The sequence below is a fragment of the Dromiciops gliroides genome, chromosome 1 (genome assembly GCF_019393635.1).
Source record: "Dromiciops gliroides isolate mDroGli1 chromosome 1, mDroGli1.pri, whole genome shotgun sequence".
NCBI lineage: Eukaryota > Metazoa > Chordata > Mammalia > Microbiotheria > Microbiotheriidae > Dromiciops > Dromiciops gliroides.
Window position 1 is genome coordinate 457,437,185 of NC_057861.1, and position 22,432 is coordinate 457,459,616.

At 35.9% G+C, this 22,432-nt stretch overlaps 1 protein-coding gene across 5 annotated transcripts in view; it reads right to left on the reverse strand.

Annotated features, from left to right (window-relative positions):
* Positions 1–22,432, reverse strand: part of KIAA0825 (KIAA0825 ortholog) — a 553,950-nt gene that overhangs the window by 401,972 nt on the left and 129,546 nt on the right. The window lies entirely within an intron of this gene.

Consider the following 22,432-nt stretch of genomic DNA (forward strand, 5'->3'; position numbering starts at 1 on the left):
TGCTGCTTGGAGGTTTATTTATTCCTCCAACCTTTTTTCCCCTATATTGTCTTTAATTAAATGGATACAAAAAGGATAAACTATCCTTGGAAGTCCTAAAGGAAACACCTGTCCCATTCAGGGCAACCAAAGGAATTTGCTCCTATTGTATTCTGAATGTACTTTCATGCTTCAATTTAGTCAATATAGTCTTCTAACAACAGACACATAGCTGATTGCCAGGCTTATACCTAGAGACTTTTAAGATTTGGCCTCTGCCAAAGCAATCCTTAGAACTCAGAATCATTGCCAGACCATGATAATGTATCAGAGAAGGAAGTTTATGAAAAAGGCAGAAACTCTTCAAAAATCAGTATGCCTCTGGGTAGAGTACTTAACCTGAGATAAAATATACACATATTTTAATAACAATATTTATATATAACATTTCCTTGTAATCCTGTGCATTTTATTTTATGAACTTAAAATTATTATTCTGAGTAAGGGTCCATAGGCTTCACCAACCTGCCAAAGGCTCTGCCACAAAAAAATTAAGAATGTCTATCCTATAAAAGCTCTTTTATCTAGAAAATGTTAATTAGTTCCACCCACGCCAAAACTATCTTTCTCATATCTAGTCATTTCTACTTTTTCTATTTTTCTTAATATTTGTTTGAAGCAACACATCTATATTGACAAATATACTCAATTTCTCCATAAACAATTATAGAGAAAGATCACACACCAAATGGAAATACAAAAGTGAATAGAAATCTAGCAATTTTTAGATTGTTAAATTCACATCAGTGCTGTTTTAATTTATTTTTATGAATAAAAAAGGCTTATCTAACTTTCTCATTCTTGGAGACATTCATTTCAGAACTGAAACATATAAATTGAACTATAATTCTTTAGAATTAACAAAGAATCACAATGGAAGGATAAGTAAGTGATGAGGACCAAAGCTGGTATCACCTTGAAAGGTCCTCATTTTCCATTAAAGCTCAAGTCATCCTCTCTGTTTTCTATATAACCCAGCATTCCAACTCTGAGAAAGAGTTTCATTAGAATTATCCTATCTTCTCTTTTCATCAAATTAGCTATCTCTCCTCCCTCTTTTGGAAATACTTAAGATTCATCTCTTCTGTTTAGCCCTTAAATAATATCCACATCTCTATCCAATCATACCAATCATTTCAGTGGTTACAACTGTTCCTTCTAAGCCAGGCTGCTCTTCATTGACTTCTCTTATTTCTTACCTTGTGAACAGTTTTTAGATACATATTTATTTAGATTAGGCTTTGATATGCCACTGCATTACATTCTGAGTTTCCTAAAGATAAGAACTTTATGTTCTATTTGTTATATTATTTCCCACATCTAGTACCACTGAGTGTTGACTGTGGGCTCCATACATAAATAAGTGTGGTAGACTGACAAGTAATGATTTCCATTTCAAATTTGAGTGTGCTCTTCAAATCTTGGAATATAAAATTTTATTTTAAGATAATAGCTCACATTCATATTGTAATGTTTGGAATGATGCCACCTGCTGGAGACTTACTATAGGAAAGCTCCACCAAGAGGAGAATGCCTCTGAGAGCAAGGCCATGCGGCTTTTCCTGAAACACCCACTACATTTAGGTGTACATTCAGGGTCAGGTTTTCTCACTAGGACTGATCTGGAGGCTCCTGTATCTAATAAGCGATCATAATAAGTATCTTCAACCCTAAGGGTTATGTGGGATTCATTATTTTGGGGAGGTGAATGGACTGGCACAAGAGAGGTAAAAAGTTCAGGGTCTGGGAACGTAAAATCTTCTGTCCTTCCCCGCCCCCCATACACCATCTGTAACATGTACTCTCTGCAGAGGCCCTCCCTTTGCAAGACCAATGTCAAAGCGCCAGTTCGTGAGGGACTGCCCCTCTGGACAAAACTTTCCTTTTTCCCTTTTCTTTATTGTTATTAACATATTGTTAGTTAGCATAGGATATTATTTTTGGTTGTTTCATTGAGCAAACTCAAAAACCTAGACTTGTTTTATCAGTGATTTTAGTCAGTTTCCCCCAAAACTGGGGGAACAGATTAGAACCCACATTTGGAATTTTAAATTACACAATATAGTACCCTAAGATTTTCTTCTTCATGACTCTATAAGATAGGCAATAAAATATTATTCTCATTTATAGATAGAAAACTAAGGATCAGAGTTCTGATTTTCCCACAATCATATCATCAAGCAGTATTGGAGACAAGATTTACACACAGGCTCCCTAAGTCCAAGTCCAATGTTCAAAATCTCAGACGCTCAAAGTTGTTAGAGTTAGAAGGATCCTTAGAGGTCATCTAGTTCAAACTTATACTCAGAAAAAGAGTCCCTCTTGCAGTATACCAGAGAAGTGGTTTATCCCACTTTTGATTCAATAATTACAATAGGTCTTATGTCACTACTTCCTGAAGCAGCCCATTTTCTTTTTCATAGAACTACTTGTTAGGAAGTTTTTCCTGACATCAAGTCTAAAGATGCCTCATCACAATTTTTGCCCTTTGCTCCCTCAGAAGAGGGAATTTCTGCCTTCAGGAGACAAGCAGAACAAATCTAATCCCTCCATATAATAGACCTTCAAATATCTCAACACAATTACCCTATTCCCCTAAAGTTGTTTTTTTTCTACAAGTTAAACATTTCTAGTTTCTTCCACTAAGCTTAAAGATGGATTGATCTTGAAAGCCTTCATCATCATGATAACTCTGCTTTGCACACTCTCTAGTTTATCAACATCCTTTTATTATAATGAATTGGAAAGGTGGTGTGTTTTTTGTGTTTTGTGGGGGGGTTTTGCTTTTACTTTTTATGCAGATCCATATTTTCATTGGTATAGAGTATTCTCAGAGAGGAAATTCCCTCTACCAAGGTAAAAGAGCAACTGTTGTATAACTTTATAGTTTTGGAACTTGGACTTGCCCAGAGTCACACAACCAGTAGGTGATAGGGCCAGAATTTGAACCCAGGTCATCCCGAATCCAAGAGTAGCTCTCTAGTCACCAAGTCATGACTATACCCTTTGGGGGCATGCTGGAAATAACTTAACATTATCTTCATTGTTAATGGTTACTACAACAATCATTACCACAAAACATCTGCCAATTCTACACACCTTTTTATAAAGGAACAGATAGATGTGATTATCGGGTCATTGTCAGTGCTATTTTAAAGACATAGAAAATGGGAACAGTAGCACAAAGCAAGGGAAGAGAAAGTGTCCTAATTTTCAACAGCACAGTCTATAGGCCTATGAAGTTGACTTAAAATCCCGAGAAAATTCTGGAAGAAATCATTAAAGAGATGGCCAGTGAACAACTATAAAGTGACACAGTGATTACAAAGGGCCAGTACATGGCTTCTTCCTGAAAAGTTATGCCAGAACAACCTCATTTTCCTTTTTGACAGAATTATTAAATTAAAAGTTGGGAAGGAAGCCATTTACATAGATTTTAGTAGAATTTTTGACAATATATTTCATTTATTCTCATGGAGAAGATGGGAGAAATGTGGATTAGATAATAATATAATCGTAAAAATTGAGAACCAGCTGTATAGCCACACTTAAGGTGCAGTTATTCATGACTTAATAATGTTGGTCTCCAGAGGAAGATGCCAGGGGTGTGTGCTTAGCCTTGTGCTATTTAACATTTTTATCAATTACTTGAATAAAGGCACAGGTACTGGCTCCTGACAATTCTACCCTCTTAAGAAGCAGATGAGACTGTAAACAATAGGAACAGGTCCAGTATTAAAAGTGTGTTGCGGGGGCAGCTAGGTGGCACAGTGGATAAAGCACCGGCCCTGGATTCAGGAGTACCTGAGTTCAGATCCGGCCTCAGACACTTGACACTTACTAGCTGTGTGACCCTGGGCAAGTCACAACCCCCCATTGCCCCACAAAAAAAAAAAAAAAGAATAAAAAAAAAAATTGTGTTGCACCAGGGTATATTCAATCAACAGTGCAGTGCCTACTATTTGCCAGGCGCTATGCTAAGCACTAGGGACAAATATGAAATAAGTGTGCCACAAAAGTACATGCCTCCTCCATCTTATAAAATAGCTGATGATCAAGTGAAGTCAAAATAGGTTGAAAAGAGTATTGGCAGCTGCTGCTTGGGACAGACTGGGAGTGGAAAACTGGTGGCAGTGAGAGCCTCAAAGGACAAAAACAGTTGCAATTAAAGTTGCAAAGCAGCAAACTGGGATTGATGTCAGAAAAACCTAACAATTAGAGCTATTTATAAGAGAAATGGGTCTTGGGAGACACTGGGTTCTCCCTTATTAGAGGTCTTTAAGCAGAAATTTAAAGGTGACATGTCATGTGTTTTGTTGAGGATCCTTTTTCTGTGTGTGCTGTTGTTGATACATTGTTGTTGGGTTTTTTGTTGTGTCTGACTCCGTGATCCCACTAGGGATTTTCTTAGCAGAGACACCGGAGTGGTTTGCCTTTTTCTTCTCTAATTCATTTTACAGATGTGGAAACTGAGACAAACAGGGTTAAGTGACTTGCCATGGGTCACACAGTAAGTTTCTGAGGCCAAATTTTAATTCAGGAAGATGAGTCTTCCTGACACCAGGTCCAACATTGTATCCACTGTACCACCTAGCTATGTATGCCTTATACGAAATGGCCCCAATGCTTGCTTCAAATCTTAAATTCTGTGATTCTGTGTCTGCAACAATTCCTCCCAGTTTTTCATCATTACTGGAGAGCTGGGGTTTAGGTAAGCGCATGCCAGATATAGAGCAAAATGCCACCTGACCACCAACCTGACTTTGCCAGGACTCTGGATCCTTGAATTTCCCTCTCTCCTATCACAAAGCCAAGAAGTATATCATTTCCCTCTAGGTCTTTTTTCAATCTGCCTCAGGAGGAGAGGCCTGAAAATATGAAGGAACCTACAAGTGGCATGATTAATTTTAAAAGAAAAAGCCTATTTAACTTAAAAGTCATTATCCCTATTTATGGTATTCATATTATCTTTGCCTCTCTCATGAATTATTTAGACTAGAACTTCATTCTTATAGAGAGGGATTAGGAGCATTTAAAATAAATCTAGAAGAACATTAAGCTTGTTCTGATTGTAACCCAAAGCTCAAGGGCCACCCTGTAATCTGAGCTCAAAGGCCCATGGTCTAATTCTGGGGGCTGACCCCAAGAGGGGCATTATCTTTCTCTGAATCATTGTTCCCATTACTTTTAGAAAATCTTCTAATACACTCAGCTCATATCTAATTCTCCCAAAATGTGAATAGCACAGATCCCTAATTCCCATACAAACACTCAAGGTATTAAATGCAAATTGGGTACAGGTCTTTATTTCATCCTATATAAAAGTGCAGAAGACACAAAGGAATTACATGAGCCCATAAGCAGATACAGAAAACATACAAGGCATTCAATTATCACATAAGTTCCCCCTAGAAAAGAATTGAACTTGGGGTAGTTATCAGGGCAACTCCTTGACATTTGAGTGAATCTCTCTTTCTCCTTGCTTTAGACTTTCCCTAGAAGGTGAACATAATCTGGGGGCTGCTAAACAAGTAATCCCCTTCCCATCAGTATCAAAGTAACTCCCTGGCTTTGCATTCCAAGTAACTGTGGACCATCCTGTTCTTTCCCCAAAGAAAATGTTATCTCAGGAAATCCCTTTAACTCTCTAAAATGTCTCTCAGACTTGGAATTAGTCATAAAGCATTGCTCAGGAAATCTCCTTTCTGGGATTATAATGCCAAATTCTGGGATCATGATGTCTAAGGGATTCAAAATCCAACCTGTTCTACATAGGAAGTTAGGAAGCAGAAACACTGTTCAACAGCTACCTTCTCTCAGTACATCTGTAAGTACATATCTAGCTCTGCCATGTACTTTTGTCACAAGTTCCTATAGCTTTTCTTGGAGGGAGGCAAATTTGATGGATAAATGTTCTCTTCTCTCTGTTCTGTCTTCTCAAAATCCAAGAGAGTGGTAATGACAGAGGGATAATCTCTTGCTTTTGTAGAAAGTAAAGGTCCCTCAATATGAGTCTGTCCTTCTGAGCTTAGTTAGACAATCAGCAGCAATTCTTTTTGCCCTATCAGCAAAGTGCCAGTGGTCATGGCTACAATCCATTGGGAAATACATCCACAGATGCTTCCAAAGAACATTAGTTTGACTGAGGAAACTCATCAAATTTATCAGGGACTCCCCTGATTAGTCCCACTTAAAAGATAAAGAGGATAGAATAAGGCTAGAAATTAACTGACTCTCCTAAGTTTCTCCACAAACAATATAAAATAATGCCTCAAAGGAACTTTCGGAGGCAGAAATAATTAAAAGTCAGGGTAAAACAGTTGTCTTCCTGAGACAACTTGGTAAGACATTAGGAAATACCCCACTTTAGGGGCAATGGCCTGACCTGAATAAAGTTCAAACACCTCTTGATGGATATTACCTATTCAACAAACAACAAGCCCTGGCAACAGCTGTGGTAGTACGTTGGGCTTCAGGAATTTTCACCTCACAGACAGTGTGGGTGTCAGATAGTTCATCAAGGGAAGACCAAAGGGCCCTCCAGTGACTCTGGATTCCAGATCCAGGTGTGCTGACTAGAAAACATCCCAGGCTATGGCTGTGGAAAAGAAGGAACAAGTACTGCAGTAGCAGAGGGGCAAAGACCCAGCTGGCCATGGGTATTCCCAGGAGAGCAGAGTCCCTTGTTTTGGTTCCAGGGCACAAGAGGGTGCCAAAGCTCATAGCCATGGGAGGGTACACAGGGAGCATGAACATTTGCAGTAAGTGTTGCTAGGAGCCCTGGTTATGGCTCACGGACAGAGAGTAGTACCTTAAGTTAGATACCTGGATAGAGCTCAGAGAACAACAGCACAAAAAGCCTGAAGCCTGAAATATTATCCCCCACACCTCAGGACTACAGTCTGACTTTAACACAAAGGTAATAGACAAGAAACAAGCTAATAAAATGAGTAAGCAAAAGAAAAAAAACTCAACCATAGATAGCTACTCTTGTGATAGAGAAGATCTAGGTGCAAACTCAGAAGAAAATAATGAAGTTAAAACAGATACTACTATCTTGAAGAAAAAAGCATAATGATCACAAACCCCCAAAATATTTTTTTTGAAGAGCTTAAATAGGACTTTAAATATCAAATAAGAGGTTGAGGAAAAAATTGGGAAAAATAAGAGAATATAAGAAAATCAAGAAAGTTATGAAAAGAAAGTCAACCAATTGGAAAAAAAGAGAACCAAAAATTGATGGAAGAAAATAACTTCTTAAAAATTAGAATGGGGGGGCAGCTAGGTGGCTCAGTGGATAAAGCACCAGCCCTGGATTCAGGAGGACCTGAGTTCTAATCCAGCCTCAGACACTTGACACATATTAGCTGTGTGACCCTGGGCAAGTCACTTAACCCTCATTGCCCTGCCAAAAAAATAAATTCAAAAAACAAAATTATAATTAGGCAAAGAGAAGCTAAGGACTTCGTAGGATACAAAGAAATAATAAAAACACAATAAAAAGAATGAAAAAAATAGAAGAAAATGTAAAACATTTTATTAGAAAAACAACTGACCTACAGAACAGATAGAGGAGAGACAATGTAAGAATTGTTGAACTACCTGAAAGTTATGATTAAAAAAATACTCTGGACATCAAAGTTCATGAGATTATTAAGGAAAATTGTCTAGAAGTTTTGGAGTGAGAAGGTAAAATAGAAATAGAAAAAAATTCACCAATCACCACTTGAAAGAAATCCCAAGATGAAAACTCACTGAAACTTCATAGCTAGGTTTTGAAGATTCCCAAGACAAAGAGAAAATACTAGAAGCAACTAGAAAAAAAATAATACTGTGAAGCTAGTGTTAGGACAACACAAGATTTAGCAGCTTCTACACTGAAAGATTGAAGGGCATACAATAATATATTCCAAAGAGCAAAGGAGCTGGGCTTGCAACCAAGAATAATTTACCCAGCAAAGCTGTGTGTTATCCTGAAGGGGAAAAAAATGAACATTTAATAAACTAAAGGACTTTCAGGTATTTGTGAGGAAAAGTACAGAACTGAATGGAAAATTTTATCTACCAGACTCAAAAGAAACATAAGAAGGTAAACATTAAAGACCAAATATAAAACATTAAAGACCAAATATAAGGGATTTAATAAGGTCAAACTATTTTTATATGGGAAAATGTTATCTGTAACTCTTAAGAATATTATCATTACTTGGTAATTTTAAAGAGGATACATAGAAGATTTGGGGTTGAATTGAGGATGATGGAATGATCCTAAAAAATAAAACTGGGTAGGGAGAGGTAAAATAGAGCAATTATTTCATACAAAGAGACATGAATGGAAAATCTGTTACAGGAGAGAGAAAAGGGGGTGAATTCAATTATAAGTGAATTCTACCAAACATTTGAAGATCAACTAATTCCAATATTAAATAAATTATTTTGAATAATAGGCAAAGGAGTCCTACCAAATTCATTCTATGAAAAAAAAATATGGTACTGATACCTAAATCAGGAAGAGTAAAAACAGAGAAAGAAAATTATAGACCAATTTCATTATTGACTATGAATACAAAAACTCTAAATAAAATACTAGCCAAGAGACTACAATAACATGTCACAAAGATTATACACATGTTGACCAAATAGGATTCATACTAGAAATGCAGGATTGTTTAACATAAGGTAAACTATTAATATAAATGATTGTATCAGTAATAAAAGTAACAAAAATCACATGATTATATCAATAGATGCATAAAAAACTTGACAAAATATGATACTAATTTTTATTTTTAAAAAACTATTGCAAATGTAGGTATAAATGGATTTTTCCCTTAAAATGCTAAGAAATGGGGCAGCTAGATGGCGCAGTGGATAGAGCACTGGTCCTGGATTCAGGAGGACCTGAGTTCAAACCCGGCCTCAGACACACTAGCTGTGTGACTCTGGGCAAGTCACTTCACCCCAATTGCCTCACAAAAAAAAAAAAATGCTAAGAAGCATCTACCTAAACGATCAGCAAGCATCATTTGTAATGGGGATAAACTAGAGGTCTTCCTAATAAAATCAGGAGTGAAATAAGGATGCCCAGTATCATCAATATTATTTGATATTTTATTAGAAATACTAGCAACAGCAATAAGAGAAGAAAAAGAAATTGAAAGAATAAGAATGGGCAGTGGGCTGATAAAACCACTTTTTTTGTAGATGATATGATGATATATTTGGAAAATCCTAGAGATTGAATTAAAAAGTTAATTGAAACAATTAACAATTTTAGCAAAGTAGCAGGATATAAAAACCCCACTTAAATCATTAGCATTTCTACATATTATCAACATGGAAGAAGAGAGAGTAAGAGACAGCCCATTTAAAATAATTCTAGATGATACAAAATACTGGGAATATACCTGCCAAGACAAACCCAGGAACTACATGAACATAATTATAAGACACATTTTATACAAATAAAGTCAGACTAAATAATTGGAGAAATATTAGTTGTCCATGAATGGGCAGAGCAATATCACACACAAAAAACCCAATTCTACCTAAATTAAATGTCATCCCAATTAAATTACAAAACAAACAAACAAACAAACAAAAACCCCAACCATTCTTTTATTAAGCTAGGGAAAAAATAATAATAAAGTTTATTTGCGAGAACAAAAGGTTAAGAATATCAAAGGAATTAAGGAAGAAAAGTAATGAATTTTAGCATTAATAGATCTTAAACTAAATAAGGCAGTAATTATCAAAACTATTAGGTAATAAGAAACAGAAAGATGAATCAGTGGAGCAGAGTAGACACATAATACTCAGTACTACAGTAGTATTGTGTAGTAGGCTAGTGTAGTAGTATAGTGTCCTAACTTTCTATGTTTTATAGTTTTCCCAACAATTTTTACCAAATAGTGAATTCTTAACATAAAACACAGCTGGTAAGTGTCAAGTGTCTGAGGCTGGGTTTGAACTCAGGTCTTCCTGAATCCAGGGCTGGTACTTTATCCACTGAGCCACCTAGCTGCTCTGATTTAATCAAATTTATGAAAATATGAGTCATTCTCCAATTGATAAATAGTCAAAGGATATGAACAGGCAGTTTTCAATGAAGAAATCAAAACTACATATAGACATATGAAAAAAATGCTCTAAATCATTACTGATTAGAGAAATGCAAGTAAAACAACTATGAGTTATCCCCTCATACATATCAGATTGGCTAAGATGATAGAAGGGGGAAATGACAAATGTTGGAGTGGATATGGAAAAATTGGAACATTAATACACTGTTGGTAGAACTATGAACTTATCCAACCACTTTGGAGAGCAATCTGGAATCATGCCCAAAGAATTATAAAACTGTGTAAACCCTTTGACACAGCAATATCACTTTTGGGTCTGTTTCCCAAGGAGGTTAGAAAAAAAGGTAAAGAACCTTTTGTGGCAAAGAAGTGGAAATTGAGGGGATGCCCATCAATTGGGGAATGGCTAAACAAGTTGTGGCATATGATTATGATGGAACACAACTGTAGTATAAGAAATGATGGGCTGGTTGATTTTGGAAAAAAACATGAAAGGACATCCATGAAATAATGAAGAGTGAAATGACCAAATCAAGAGATTATATACAGCAATAGCAGTATTATTTGAAAAAAAATTGTAAACAACCAAGTTATTCTGAGTAGTATAAATACTCAAATCAACTATATAGAACCTATGAAGAAAGATGCTATCCACTTCCAGAGAAAGAACTGATAAACAGAAGTATGCATAGTATGACTTTACGTACATCTATAAATCTGTGTCAAATGGTGACCTTCAGTAGTGCACAGTGGGGAGAGAACAAAGGTGAAAATTCAGAATTTTAATTGTAACAGACAAATCAGAATCACAGAGGCTCAGGGTGGAAGTTCCAAAAACAAAAGTGTTAAAACATCCATGGCATGGTCTCTGGGGTGGGTGATAAGGCAGTTAACAAGGGTTTGTCAAGAAGATGGCTGGAGAATATACAGTGAACTAAAAGCATGGTTGGAACCTTCCTGAAATAATGGAGAAGGAATCACCAATCTGGACACTGGGATCCGAAAAGGGATTAAATTAAGATTTAAAGAAAAACTGAAAATACTGTATGTCTTTTAAAAAATATTTTTCCCCACCCTGGGCAAGTCACTTAACCCCAATTGACTCACCAAAAGAAGAAGAAGAAGAAGAAGAAGAAGAAGAAGAAGAAGAAGAAGAAGAATTTGCATGATATGGCATGCAATTAACTCCAATCTGACCTATTTAAAGAAACTGACACTGAAAAATAGGAACTCAGTTGTTCCTATTATAACAATTTCTTACAAAAATTTACCCAATGTATGTTAATGATAACAAGGAGAGCAAAAGGAACCTAAATATCATCTGCTTCCATACTTAACCTACTCATTGAATGGTGAGTTATCCAAAAGCAACAGTAGTTTAAAATATAAACTCTTTTTAAAATCCTAAAAATGTCAGTGGCTAAAGATTATAAGTAGTGGCACCTCATGAAACAATAGCAATATAGGGAGAAAAAAAGAGTGGAAAGGAAGTCTGGCAAGAGAACCAACTAAGCAAAGTCATCCTGAAGACACTTACAGCTAAAACCTTATAGAGAGAATGACCAAAATACAAAAGATTGAAAAGATCTTACAAGATTTTTATCATTCTTTTTTCCATTAAAAATAATGGACCTACCATATTTGTACTCTGAAAAAAAAAAAAGAAAGAAAATTAAGACAGGTCATTCTCTGGAAACAGGGGCTTGGAGTAAGAAGATGTCCACTTAAATCCCAACCCAGACACAAATCCCTTAATGTCTGTGTTCCCTACAACTTACTATAATCTCCCAAATCATAGGGCAACTAAATGAAATGAAGTACATTATAAGTACCAAATTCACTATATATTATATATCAGGAGTATGGAGAGGAAGAGTGCTGAGTTTGGGTGTCAGAGGATCTGAATTCAAATCTATTTACTATTCCATTCTCTGAGTCTCAGTTTCTTCATCTGTAAACTGAGGGGGTTGTTCCAGATGGTCTAAGAACAGGAAGAGGTTTATAGCACTATCTTATAAATTGCTTAGGGGAAACTGAAGGAAAAATTTTAGTCTTTAACAATGAACAGGCAGATTTCAAAGAAACTTGGAAGGACTTGCATGAACTGATGATGAGTGAGATGAGCAGAACCAGGAGAACATTGTACACAGTATCAACAACATTATGTGTTGATCAACTGTGATAGACTTGATTCTTCTCAACAATACAATGGTCCAAGATAGTTCCAAAGGACTCATGATGGAAAATGTTCTCCAAATCCAGAAAAAAAAGAACTGTGAAATCTAGATAAAGATCGAACCATACTATTTCTATTGTTTTGTTGTTGTTGTTGTTGTTTTTTCTTTTTTGAGGTTTTTCCTTTTTGCTCTGAATCTTTTTTCACAGCATGACTAATGCAGAAATATGTTTAATATGATTGTACATGCATAACCTATATCAGATTACTTGCTGTCTTGGGGAGGGGGGAGGGAGGGAGAAAAATTTGAAACTAGAAATCTTATAAAAACAAATGTTGAAAACTATCTCTACATATAACTGGAAAATAATAAAATAATCATATGGAAAAATATTTTTCCCAATTACATGTAAAGATAATTTTTAATATTCATTTTTTTAAAATTCTGAGTTCCATATTTTCTCTCCCCCTCACTCCCCATTACTCCCTCCTTGTAATGGTAAGCAATTTGATTTAGGTTATGCATGTGCAATTATGCAAAACGTATTTCCATATTAGTCATACTATGAAGAAAGATACAGACCCAAAGGGAAAAAATATGGGGAAAAAAAAGAAAGTAAAAAATAGTGTGCTTTTATCTGCATTCAAACTCCATCAGTTCTTTCTCTGAATGTGGATAGCATTTTTCATCATGAGTCCTTTGGAACTGCCTTGGATTATTTTATTGTTGAAAATAGCTATGTCATTCACAGTTGATCATCATATAATATTGCTGTCATAGTGTACAGTGTTCTCCTGGTTCTGATCACTTCACTTTGTATGTCTTTCCAGGTTTTTCTGAAATCAACCTGCTTGGCAAGCCGCTCCTCAATTTCTATTCTTTGCCACCACAGGAAGAGCTGCCATAAATATTTTTGTACACATGTCTGTCTGTCTGTCTGTCTGTCTGTCTCTCACACACACACACTCACACACACACACACACACACACACACACATATAGACCTAGTAGTGGTCTTGATGGATCAAAGGGTATGCATAGCTTTATAGCCCTTTGGCCATAAATACAGTATATCTTAAAACAAGCTGAACAATCTTTGCAAAGCTCAAGGCACTTGGATTTAAAAAATGAAAAAGATGGGACTCGAAGATAAAATGTTAAAAACAAAACAAAACAAAACAAAACAAAAAAACCAGAAGACCAAAATCAAAAGAGAAACATTGGATGAAGACTACAGGTGTATACAATCAAAACAACTGACCTTGAAAACACGGCTCAAAAAGATAATCAAAAGGGGCAGCTAGGTGGCGCAGTGGATAGAGTACCAGCCCTGGATTCAGGAGGACCTGAGTTCAAATCTGACCTCAGACACTTAACACACTAGCTGTGTGACCCTGGGCAAGTCACTTAACCCCAACTGCCTCACCAAAAGGAAAAAAAAAAATAATCTAAGAATCAATGAACTTCCTTTCCACCCCAACTCCTAATAAAAACTGAACAACAACAACAACAAAAAACCCACTGAATTACATTAAATAATTAAATCATTTTTTTTTAATTGACTAAAAGCATTTCAACCAGAATGCAGATCAAAAGATTCCACAGGTAGCAATTAGAGAGACTCCCCATCAGGTATAATTCTCCCAGATTTGTATTTCCCAAGCTCTGAAATTCCCAGATGAAAGAGAAAATACGATAAATCAATGAAAAAATACAGAACATATACCAAGGAACACTTTCAAACATATACAGGATTATATTCCATCAACAAGAAATGAAAGTATACAGAATGGAATGAGGTAAACTAAAAAGCAGAGGAATATGGCATGCACCAAAAGGTAACATCCTCAAAAACTGAATGTAATCCTACTGGGAAAAAGTAGAATTTTCATAGCACTGATGACTTCTAAGAATTTCTTTTCAGAGTCTCTGAAATGCAGTCAGTGAACAAAGGGAATTTAAGAAAACTAATTAAGTTTGAATCCCTAGGTCTAATATCTACATTATAAAAAGGGGAAAAGATATTTGTCTTTTAGAACTGCCACCTTTCTTCAGATCCTTGTAGAAGCAAAGAGAGATAGGTTCTGTGTTTGAATGCTACAAAAGAAGCAACTTAATGAAGGTGAAAAGGGGAAGGAGAAAACTAAACATTGTTAATAATTGGAGCACCACCAGTTAAAATCATTTAAACCAGAAGGGGAAGAGTGGATAAGAAATGTCATGGGGGAAATAGGTGGTGGGGCTCCTTAGTAAAGAATTTGGGGTACTCCATAAAGAATTATGCTCTCACACACAGTCCAATTAGAATTAAAATTAGCACCTGTATTGGGTGCTAGAGAAAGTGACTGTAAGGGAAGTCCAAGACAGCCTCAAGGGGACGAGATGCCTTAGAGACATCTTTCTCCCCTAACAGAAGAAAGGTCAAAGCTTTTATAGAGGATAGAAGGGGTGACCACCTGACAATGGAAAGTTCCTTTTGTGAATGGGGTGGAGAAAGATCCTGGAAAGTCAGGGGGATTTTCTTTTTTTGGGGGGGAATGATAATCCTGACCTCTGGAGTTATCTCTGTCTCTTAGCTCAGGTAGTAGCCAAGGCTAACTGACTTTCCTGCTATAGAATTTTATCTCCCCTTACTTCTTAGGTGTGTCTGTCTTGATATCTAGTTGGCCAGTTTAAATATTAATAGTCCCTTAATTCCTAGATATGTCCTAAGACCCATGGCTGGAAAGAAATAGTATCTCAAGAATCTTACTTTTACCTAGACCAGAGTTTTTAAAAAATATTATTTTTGTTGTTCAGTCATTTCATTCATGTCCAACTCTTTGTGACCCCATTTGGGATTTTATTGACAAAGATACTAGAGTACTTTGCAGTTTCCTTCTCCAGCTCATTTTCCAGATAAGGAAACTGAGGCAAACAGGGTTAAGTGACTTGCCAAGGGTCACATAGCTAGTAAGTGTCTCAGACCAGATTTGAACTCAGGTCCTCCTGACTCCAGTTCTGATGTTCTATCCACTGTGCCACCTAGCTCCCCAGATAAAAGATTATGGTAGATGTTAAAATAAAAAGGAAAAGAGTAAAATAGGGTGGGATGATAGTGATATAGGAGGCAAAAAAAGGGTTAACAGAAAAACCTAAGACGCAAGCTCTAATTCAGATATGAGCTCTAAAAGGGATTCAGACCCCAGTTAGTAGATAACTTAAGATTTGGGAAACAAGTCAAGGCCTAGGTTCTCTTACCCACATAAATCACCATTTATAACAAGAGCATAATGAGTCATTAAGGTCAAAAAGACCTTAACTATAACAATGATACACAATGATACACTGACAGGGTATAGAAATTCTAATGAAAAATGAAAATATTTTTAAACTAGCCATGGGAATCAGAAAGAGAATGCGCAGAAAAGGCCAAATTTGTCTCCAGATTCACCTTATGACATGTAAACCCCCAAAACATACCTCTAAGGAAAAAGGTACCTGCCTTGGGGGTTGGCTTAGGACCCCAGGAACTCCTAATAAGCCCGCCCCTGTACCTCCCTAAGGTGGAGATTATTATAATGAGACGGATAACCAATTTATCCATACTATAAAAACTGTCTTTCCACTTTTCTGGTTCTCTCCCTGTGTTCACTCATAGTATTACAATAAAACTTGGGAAACTGAGTCACTGAGTCTTGTAATTCTTTTGGGACGACTCACTGTCAATTTGACCCTAATTCTATCCCATATCAATAGGAAGGGCTCGGAATATCTAAAATCATGGTTGAGATTTTTGATAGAACTGATTTAAGTGAAACACACATACCTATTTTTTACTGATTATGACTTTTTAAAATAAAAGTAAGAAGGGCAAATATTAAGTGATATCAATCTGAAAGGGAGGAAAAGAACGGAATAGAAAGGATCAAATTATTTTAAGCAATACAAATGGAAGGTACCTAGTATATACTTTTTTCCCTCTTAAAAACAAGATTATACCAGTGTTTGATAGAGGGAAAAAATAAAGTTAAACATTCAGTCATGAATGTAAATGAAATGAATTTACCCATAAAAGGGATCAGCAAGAGAGAGTGATGGGACAGCTAGGTGTCACAGTAGATAGAGTGCCAGGCCTCAAGTCAAGAAGACTCATCTTTCTGAGTTCACATCTGACCTCACGCACTTCCTAGCAGTGTGACCATGGGAAAGTCATTTAACCCTGTTTGCCTCAGTTTCCTCTTCTGTAAAATGAGCCAGAGAAGGAAATAGTAAACCACTCCAATATCTCCTCCAAGAAAACCTCTAATGGAGTCATAAAGAGTGAAATATGACTGAAATGACTGAAACAACAACAGAGTGGATTAAAAATTTAAATGGGGGTAAATTATTACATCATGGTCCAACTGAACTAAAAATAGCAGGAATGCCATTTATAATCTCAGAGAAGTAAAAAGCAAAAGTAGTCAAGAGAGACAAGAAAGGAAACTATATGATGACTAGTAACAAAGCCATTCATTGCTAGAACTTGTACAATCCTGATGGTGAGAGTACATTATATCTAATAACAACAACAAGAGCTAGCATTTATATAATACTTTAAGGTTTAAACAGTCCTCTACATATATTATGTCATTTTATACTCACAACCCTGGGCAGTAGGTGCTATTATAATCCCCATTTCACAAATGAGGAAATTGAGGCAGACAGAAGTTAAATTATATGCCCAGGGTTACTAGCTTGCAAAGACAGTAAGTATCTGAGGCTGGATTTGAACTCAGGTTTTCCTGATTCCAGCAAAAAGTCTTTAGGCTAATAACAATGAAGTAAACCTTATCAGTACTTAACAAATTACCAAGGAGTTAGTGCCCTATCCAGAAATGCTTTTAGAATCATTTTTAAAATTTTTACATAACCTTTTATTTATATATTTTATTTTGACACAGCATATATTTCTACCTGTATTTCTCTTCCCCTTAAGTAGCATGCCATCCATTATAAACAAAGAATTTTGGGGAAGAAGTAGAAAAACGAAGAGGAAGAACAGGAGGGGGGAGGAAGAGGAGAAGAAAAGGAGGGGAAGAGGAGGAAGAGGAGGAGAGAAGCAGGAGGAGAGGAGGAACAGAATGAGGAGGAGAGGTAGAGGAGGAAGAGGAGGAGGAGGAGGAAGAGGAGGAGAGAAGGGGGAAGAGGAGAGTGAAGAGGAGGAGAGGAGGAGAAAGAGGGGGAGGAGGAGGAGAAGAAGCAGGAGGAGCAGGAGGAGCAGGAGGAGCAGGAGGAGGAGGAAGAGAAGAAGAAGAAGGAAGAGAAAAACATTGATACAGTGAACCTGGAGTCAGGAGGACCTTAGTTTGAATGCTACCTTAAATACTTACTAGCTCTAAGAGCCTGGGCAACTTACTTAAAGTCTCTCACCTTCAGTTTCCTCATCTGTAAAATGGAGATACTAATAGTGCATAACTTAAAGGGCTGTTGTGAGGAACAAATGAGATAATATAGGTAAAGTGCTTTACAAACCTTAAAGTGCTAGTTATTATTATTAATTATAACATAATGAAATTATTAACACCTAGATGTTATAAAAATTAAGCAAAACAAATCAGAATATTATGATGTATACAGTGTTCCACATCTATGGGCATGTTCTTCTTTTTATTTTATTTTATTTTATTTTATTTATTTATTTATTTATTTGAATAGAATTTTATTTTCCAGGGCATCTACTTCTAAGAAGCATTTATCAGAGGGGGAGGCAGTATCTATTCATGTCTTCTTTGGGGCCATTGTTCTTTGTAATCTTTCAGCATTCAATTTTGATTGTTTTGTGGTTGTTTTCATTGTCACCCTGGACTAGTCATTTTATCTCTTTTGCCTCAATTTACTCATCTTAAAAATGAACTAGAGAAGCTCACTGTTATATTCATTGTGAATACTGTTTTCCCAGCTCTGCTTATTTTGCATTAGTTCATACATGTCTTTCCATGTGTGTTTGTATTCTATTTATCACATTCATAATTTCTTATGGTACTAAAAATATTTCATTCTATTCATGTACCACAATTTATTTAGCTATTCTCCAATTGATGGGCATTTACCTGGTTTCCCATTTCTTTGCTATAACACATGGCTGACACCCATCAGAGCTCTAAACTCCTGCCCATGGTGTCTTGGCACTCTTCCTGATGAAAGCTACAGGTGTGAGTTTCCTGGGATGGTGGGGATGTTCTGGAGTCTGGTAGCACCAGGAGTTGGGGATATAGGCCATTTGTGGGTAGAGTGGAGGGGGAGGCTGAGCACCATCTCATTTATTAACCAATTTAGCCACTTTTCCATTTTTTTCAATTCCCTCATAGAGCACTTGAGAGGCTACTTTAGCACTTCCTAGAGCAGATTCATGAACACTTTTAGGAATCACCAATTTAGCAAATCACCAATTTTATTAACACCAAATTAGTGGCTGCAGATATTCTGGCATGAAGTTTATTTTCTCACTTGGATTTGCACTAAGCTTTGGGGACATAAGTGCAACAAAGAACTTGAGTTTTAAAGGCAAACAATGAAAATATGCAACTGAATACATATGGAGCTCTTTACAACAGTAGGGTGAACAATATCAATGAAGTAAGTGCCTGTAGGATGCCAGCTGCTCCACAAACTTACAGACATTGAACCTCTTATTGTTTTCTTCTTTTGCATATAGCCATGAATGTCCATGGCTGAAACCTCAAAAGTGAAAATGAAGTTACTAATAAAATCAGGCAAATGCTTAAAGTATTGAAAGTTAAAGTGAATGTTGAGGATTAAATATATTTGATACAAAGATTTTTCCCCCAGTTGTCTACTTCCCCTCTTTACATGTTAATTTTGTTTGTGCAAAGTCTTTTAAATTTCAGGTAATCAAAATGATCTATTTTATCTTTTATAATTGTCTCTATCCTTTGTTCAAGAATTCATCCCCTACTGATTATTGTGAAAGATTTAAAATCTCTTTTTTGAATTGTATGATCATTCATATTCAGCTCACATGTCCACTTTGAATTTATTATGCAATATGGTACAAGGTATTGTCTAAGCCTAACATGCCCAACTGCTCTGCAGCTTCCCCAGCTGTTTTTTTTTTAAATCATATAGTGATTTATTTTCGATAAAATTTATGGGTTTTAGATATTAGATGCTGGATTACTGAGTATTGTATTTCTAATTTTTTGTCTAATCTATTTAATTGATTCCTTTTCTATTTTTTAAATGAGTAGAAAAATTTCTTTGATCATTACTGCTTGATAATACAGTTCAAGATCTAGAAATGTTATTCCCTTTTCATTCCTATCTTTTTTTTTTCACTAATCCTCTTGATAGTCTAGGTGTTGTATTTCTTCAAATGAATAGTATTATTTTCTCCAACTCTATGAAGTTTGCCCTTTGTAGTTTGATTGGTATACAATAAAACCTGGTATTTAACATTAGTATTATTGTCATTTTTATTATATTTACATGGGTAGTTTATAAACACTGAATATTCTTCCAGCTATATGTTATTCTCTCTCTCTCTCTCTCTCTCTCTCTCTCTCTCTCTCTCTTTTTGGTGAGGCAATTGGGGTTAAGTGATTTCCCCAGGGTCATACAGCTAGTAAGTGTTAAGTGTCTGATTTGAACTCAGGTCCTCCTGATTCCAGGACTATTTCTCTATCTGCTGCATCACCTAGCTGCCCCTTCTTTATTTCTTTAAGGAACATTTTGTAATTCATACTATACAGTTATGGAGTGTGCTGTGGCAGATTAGCTCCTTCAAGTATCTGAGGCTAAGTTTGAACTCGGGTCCTTCTGACTCCAGAGATGGTACTCCATCTACTGTAGCACCTCTCAGTTCCCTGGGATTTTCTAAGCAAATGGGGAAAGTTTTGTCTTACCTTTGCATACTTTATGCCCTTTAAATTTCCTTTTCTTGTCTTATTTCTCAAAGTATGGCAAATAATAGAAGGAAAAGGTGACATTCTTCCTTTAGTCCTATACTTAATTTAAAAGCTTCTATTATTTCCTCATGCTTGCTTTTGGTTTTAGAGAGATATTTTTATAATATTAAAAAATCCCTCTATACCTTTACTTTGTAGGGTTTTTAGCATAAATAAATACTGTACTTTGTCAATAGGTTTTTCTGCATCTATTGAGATAATCATGTGGATTGGTTGTTTTTTCTTTTAATATGACTAATTATGTAGATTGTTTTCTTACTGTTGAACAATCCTTGCATCCATGGTATAAATCCCATTAATGAATGATTTTTTTTCCCATAAATTGTTGGAATTTTTTTTTCATTTATAATGTCTTAATTGATATTCAGTAATGATATTGGTTTACAGTTCTCTTTCTTTGTAAAATCCTCTTCAAAGACCTAACCAGTTTCTTTCCCCATCACTTGACCAGATTAGAGAAATGATTCCCCAAGATGTGCCAACTTTTATGTTACTATTGTCCTTTTTGATAAATCCAGGCCTGTTACTTAAACTCTGAACCATTGTTTAATCTTGACTGTGGGATTCTGTCTTTGCTTCACTTTGCAGTATTAACGTCTTGCCTGAGAATTAAGATTTTCAATTAACATAGGTAACTGCTATTTAATTCTCCTTCTAAGAAGCAATGCTTATAAATAATGGCTTAGTTCCTGCCATTCTTTGTTTTTTAGTTCTCTCCCTGTAGAAAGTGGCAGAGAGTAAGGAAAGTAGATTCAAAAGAATAGCTACAATGACTACAAGGTAAATGCAGACAAAATAAAAAGGAAACATACCTGTGGATATTAATATCATACAATCAAAGTTAATGGTGGATAATCTATACTTTTTTGCAGGGGAGGGGAGAAAGTAGAAATTTGTGTATTTGATGATGTGGTTGAAATAGTATCTACTAAGGTCCATGCCCCATAGGCTAGGTTAGTTTTTACATGAAGGGTAATGACACTGCCCTAGAGACAAATGATTCAGAGAACAAAGGCTCAAAGTGTTAGTTCAACTTCCTGGTTGCCTCAGTATAAAAGCTTGGGACATACTGAGTCAGGGGCTTTTTAGACTTAGCATGTGCTTCTGACCAGGCAAGTCAATATAGCAAATGCAGAGGCAGGGGCGGTGTGCCCCAGTGAATTAATGCTTTTTTTTTTAATAAATATCCTTTTCATCCTATTATTTAGTAAACTTCTTGTTAAATATTAGATTGTCTGTGAGTGTCTCATTTTGTTCCAAAACTAAGCCTAAACCAACGAACTGGCCAGACTCAAGCCTAGCCTAGAAAAGATTGAAAGTCTTTATTGTGTCAAAACAAATAAACTGATAACTAAAAATGTAAAAAAGAAAAAGAAAAAAGGTGTAAAGAAAAATCCACTGAAATCAGAGAAACTACAAAAATAAGAGTCATGATTAAAACATATTATTTTCAAAAACCATTAGCAACAGAGTTCTTGCTAATAATAACACTAAGATATAAGGGAAACTGAGAAGCTAGAAAATCAGATAATCAAAGTCTCCTGAGTCAGTATAATAGGGGAAAGGGAACAATTTACTTTTCCCAAGAAAACTAATACAAGTTACTTTATTATTGGATGTAAATGGATCCACTTTTCAGTGAGGAAGCGTTTTAGGCAACACTAGACAAAGGACATAAAAAAGGCTATTGAAATTCTTCTTATTCCATGATCTCATCCAAATGAAATAGATTTATTCTAGTAAAGAAAACTTTTTAACAACAGAAAATGCTGTCACTGGTCCTATGCTCACTCACACTAAACATATTCTCCTGAGTCACGTCTAGTAGCAAGTTCACTGATTTTGTAAGTATAGCATGAATGCACATAATGGTAGCCAAGTGGTCTGAACAATTGTCCTGCTTCTATAAGAAAACAGAATTAGGTACTGAGAAGAAAAGAGAGTCAACACTCAAGATAAGACACATAAATTAGGATTTTATGTACATATTTCTGTTATGAAATGTGTGCTCTGGATAGCTACAAATTCCAACATTCCCATCACTGAACTATATTGGATTTGTAAAGTTGGTTGCTACTTTCTGACACTCCCTGTCTATACATTCTTATACCTATTAACCAGATTCAACATTTATTAAGATTCTAATACTCTTAACACTTTCCCTGCAGTGAAACCCAGTCCCTGC